The sequence below is a fragment of the Mus caroli genome, chromosome X (assembly GCF_900094665.2).
Source record: "Mus caroli chromosome X, CAROLI_EIJ_v1.1, whole genome shotgun sequence".
Lineage (NCBI taxonomy): Eukaryota > Metazoa > Chordata > Mammalia > Rodentia > Muridae > Mus > Mus caroli.
The window spans coordinates 117,504,709-117,509,743 of NC_034589.1; positions in this window are offsets into that span (position 1 = coordinate 117,504,709).

Consider the following 5,035-nt stretch of genomic DNA (forward strand, 5'->3'; position numbering starts at 1 on the left):
AATTAAAGCAAAATTATGATTCACTGTTCAATACAATTAAATAAAATATCCTAAAGAATACAATGTTGTTTTTGGTTAAAGGAGGGAGTAACCCAAATCCCTAAATATGATAGGAAGATGGTTATCTGTCCTAATCTGGGAAGGTTCAAGCAAAGAAATTATTCCACCCATTAATTGAGCACAAAACTTATAATAATAATAATGCTTGAAGAATATGAGCTCAAATTTCCCTTTTCCCCTTTTCCCTTTTCATGGTGAAGTAGAGATAATAATAATGTGGAAAACTTAAACAGAAACATTGAAAAAATACCCTGTATGCCTGATATTTGCAAGTAATTTATATTAGAATCTGACATCAGTAATTTATCATGTTATGAATTTATATTAATTGCCTGTAGATGTCAAAGTTTCACTTTGAAGCCATAGAAAATAAAGTAGTCTAAAAACATTTTTTTTTCATTTCTATACTGGACACTGAAAGCTCTGCAAATTCAAGGATTGTGTGTTGGTAATAATAATTGCCACACTAAGTTAGACAAGGCTAGTGTCTGGAACTTGGAAATGTCATATTATAAGTAATAAGAAAGACTTATTTTTGAAGTAAAAGAAAGTTGAGGTGACAAGATTACCCTAGATTATCAAGACAGAAATAGATTCAAGCACAAGTGAAAAAGGTAGAGAAGGATTTGATGCCAAGAAATGAAAATCCATTGTGAGCCATAATTATAATTTATCTGCATCTACAGTACTTGTAGTATTTTATCATTTCTTCTTACATCTAATAATGAAATAGACAGTGCCAAATGAAACTATTACTTTCATGTTTATTAAATACAATGAACTTCACTATGATAATGGATGTTATAAAAAATGAGGCATAATTATTATGTGTTTCATATGTGAGGCCCTATGTTCAATTTTATCACTGTGAAGGGTTAATGTTATTAAATTGATTTAGATGCTATTTATCTACCAGGAATGCATGTGTAGGAGGCTTAGGCCACTATTGTGGTGATGTTAAAAGGAGATAGGACCTTTAACAAGTAGAGCAAATTGGGAAGTAACTGGATCATTAGGGGTGTTTCTCCTTAGCAGGAATTCAAGTAGTTACTGTGTCCCTGAATTAGTTTTCTTGAAAGTCATTATTAAGAGAGCAAGGCTGATTCTTAACTCATTGTTTTACTTTTTTTTCTGCTTTGCTGTGTGTTCTCTCCATTTTGCATATATTCCCTCTATAATACCATCTACCACAAAGTGTGCAAGGCAGCGGGTCCCCCTTCCAGGAGCTAACAAAATGATAATTGGACTTATGTTTCAGAAGAGCAAAGTAAATTTTTTGTACATACTCAGCTCAAACTATTTCACTAAGCAATGGGAAATACACTAAATACCACTAATGCATGACATTCACTCATAATTTACTCAGAATAAATATTCAAAATGAACTGCTTTAGTGTATGTTTTGTATACTTAGTATTAGTGCCATAATTTAAAATTTAATATGTTTTGAAAGGCTTCAGCTTGACCATCTATTCAAACAAGCGTCTAAATTTAGACACCAAATAGAAATATTAACTGTTACTCAACACAATACAGTTGTAAATTTTATCAACATTTTTTAACAGAATTCTGTAATCTTTTCCTGGAAATTAGCATCAGGCATTGATTTTTTTTCCCCTCAGATATTCAAACACTTTAATTCTCAGTAAAATTCTCATTTGTCCAATAATTCAGATTAACCCAATATTGTAAATACCACATAATCAGAAATCAGAAAATAGTTTTCTCTAGAAGTAACTCTCACGTTTTATTGCTGCACACACTGCTTGGATCTCTTCAATGGTATGACCTCTTTTTCTAACTGGTTTTATCTGATACTTACTGTTCCCTTATTCTTTTAAAAATCTCCTCTAACATCATGACTGGATGTGTTAGACTATTTCCAAATCTCAATCGAATATGGACAAAATTGCTATCATTTCCTTCAAATATAATTTGTAACTAGTAGGCTACATCTCTGAAATTCACTATTGCAATGGCTGCAGTTATTCTTATGTAATACAAGTTTATCCTATATTTCTCTTGTGACTCTTATTAACATGCCCATTGCACATCTGTACCTTAATTCTATTCTTTTCATCAAGGCACTGTATAACTAGTCTGCCTCTTTGGAAGTCTTTCAAGGGAAGCCACACATTCATTGCAGTCAACTACATTCCTCTTCCTCAAAAACCTTCCAAATATTTCATCAATGTAATGTGTGGTAAATAAAATAGATGCAACTCTGTTTCATGAGTTTATTTTTCTTGGCAAAGAGCTATCTTGTAAGGGCAAGTTCTTCATAGTCAATTAGAAAAATAAAATAAAATGAAATCATCATGACATACTTTTGAAATTCACAGTAAGCTATTCAGCCTTCTCATGACCTATTGGTTGGTATCATGTCATAATAGTTTGGATATTTCAATTCAGAGATTTGTTTCTATAATGCTGTCAAAAATTATCAAGCTTGTGTGAATGGATCAAAGAAAGATTCACACTGTCATTAAAGTTTCTCCATTTTATTGGTCAGTTTGTTGACATACTACAAGACAAATGCCTTTTATAGAAAATTTCAGAAAGCACATCAATGCATACTTAATTTTTAATCTTTTTCCCCTTGGGCTATAATAAATACTGCAGTAAAGTTGAATGAAGTTTTGATGATTGATACTCAGATTCTTTTGCAAGTGTCATGAGCCAGCAAGGCACACAAAAAAATTTGACTAATAAATCACACTAATAACAACATATCTGAAAGAACTACAAGTTCTATGAGTTCATGACTTTTAAAAGATCAGCTTATCTAATACTGGAATGTATGTACCTCATGCTGAATGATAACATCTGTGAAGTAGCAGTGAGCAACAATATGAAGTTGAGACTGTCTAATTGAAACACTGTGAAGAAGTAAGGCTCTTAGACCAAGTTAATTAGAGGTTGATTTTCTAAAAGGCAAACATCTACCAGATATAAATATATACTCTTTCCTCGCCTATGTTTTGAATTTAAAATCTATATCTAAAAGAGATGACTTACTCATACTTATTAATATATTTCACAGTGAAATTTCAATGTAATCACAGTTCTTTGTAGAATTTTTTAGGAGTGTGTAATCAATAGCAAAAGTATACCCCTAAGGTCCCAACCAATCCAGGTATTGTGGCAAAATGAGTTTTGGAGCTAGAAAATAATTGCAGACCTATTTCAACCATTTAATTACAACTGAGGTTCAACAGAAATCAGCAACAAAGTGATCAAATGAAGACTTTTACGCATATCCAACAGATATATCAGCGAGGACACTTTCTCTCCTATTGTCTATTTTATTGCTTTTGGTTCTGAGAATAATCACATATATTGAGAATCTGGTATCCCATACTCTTTTTTTCCAACATAGCATTAACTTTTATTTGCCCTTGCATAAATTACGCTTTCCTTTACTAAAGAATACTTCATCAAGGGCATCATTATTGAAATGGTGTGAAAAGAATATTGACATATTTTGGTCTCTATACTTGTTGTGATTCACATTGCAAATAATATTTTTCTCTTAAATATTATGTGTTTAGATTTAGAACTATTATACTAGCATTCCCATGCCTGATTTAAAGTTTGAGAATTCTCTGTGTCACTGACAATCTGCAGGTGAGAGTAGAAAATACAATCTAGATAAAATACTAAGGTGCTTGAAATTTAGAATTTATGAGAAAATGCTATGGTTGCAATTATGGATAAATGGAGTACTAAGGACTAAAGGAAGTAAAACTTGGATTTATTTCATCTTTGTAAATGAGAAGCAGTTGTGACTGTTGTTGAGAACAAAGCTGAGATTCACTGATCCCTGAATAGCTTTATAACTGGAGGTAGTTTATAAAGCACAGAATAACAAGGGCACATGTAGTTAAAGTTCTGAGAAAAGGGGAAATATAAACTGATCGGTTGAGAATTATTAAATGTTTAGCAATAGTAAAGTTAAAATAAGCTCTTGTGGAAAATATAGTAATCAATCATCCTTAAAAGAAAAGGAAAAACAAAAACAAAAACAAAACCACCTTATTAGGTTGCATGACACAACTTAATGCTCCTAGTTTTGTTTAAAAAAAAAATGTGATGAAAAAGAAATGCAGCAAAGGTTGAACTTATTGACATTAAAACAATTCATAAAGAACTGTAATTGAAAATGGATATTTGCAATCAGGAGCGTAAAGGAACTGTAATATGAAATAACCTAAAACATCTTTCTCCAAACTAGCAAAGCTGGGAGAAAATAAGAAAATTTTACTAATGAAAAAAAAAAAAACCCTCACAAGCTATTTTTAAAAAAGGAACAAAATAAAAAAATAGGGCTATAAATACAAACTTTAAATGGAAAAGTACAAAAGCAATGAAGTAATATGGTTTAAATATTTTGGAAAGTTATTAATTTGAACTAGTCATTGCTGGAAAATCTGCAGTCTGTGAGGATATTATACAATAAATTTAAACATTCATATACACAGATAAAAATGTGTGGGGTTAGTATCTCTGTAACTTTGTGAGAAAAAGAAGAGCTTTATAAATGTGAAAAACTGACAAAGAATTAAAGCTGTGTCACAAATGCAAGAAATGATGTATTTACTCCTATCCAGCTTAGATAAAGTTCTTCATTGGCTTCATTATAGATCTATACTTGCAAACTTAGAATTCAGTACTGGCTCTTAAGTCTTTATGGTAACTGTACTGGCTAGTTTTGTGTCAACTTGACAAGCTTGAGTTATAACAGAGAAAGGAGCTTAAGTTGGGGAAATGCCTCCATGAGATCCAGCTGTAAGGCATTTTCTTTTTTTTTTTTTTCTTTTTTTTCTTTTATTACATATTCCTCAATTACATTTCCAATGCTATCCCGAAAGTCCCCCATACTCCCCCCCCCACTTTCCTACCCACCCATTCCCATTCTTTTGGCCCTGGCATTCCCCTGTATTGGGGCATATAAAGTTTGCAAGTCCAGTGGGCC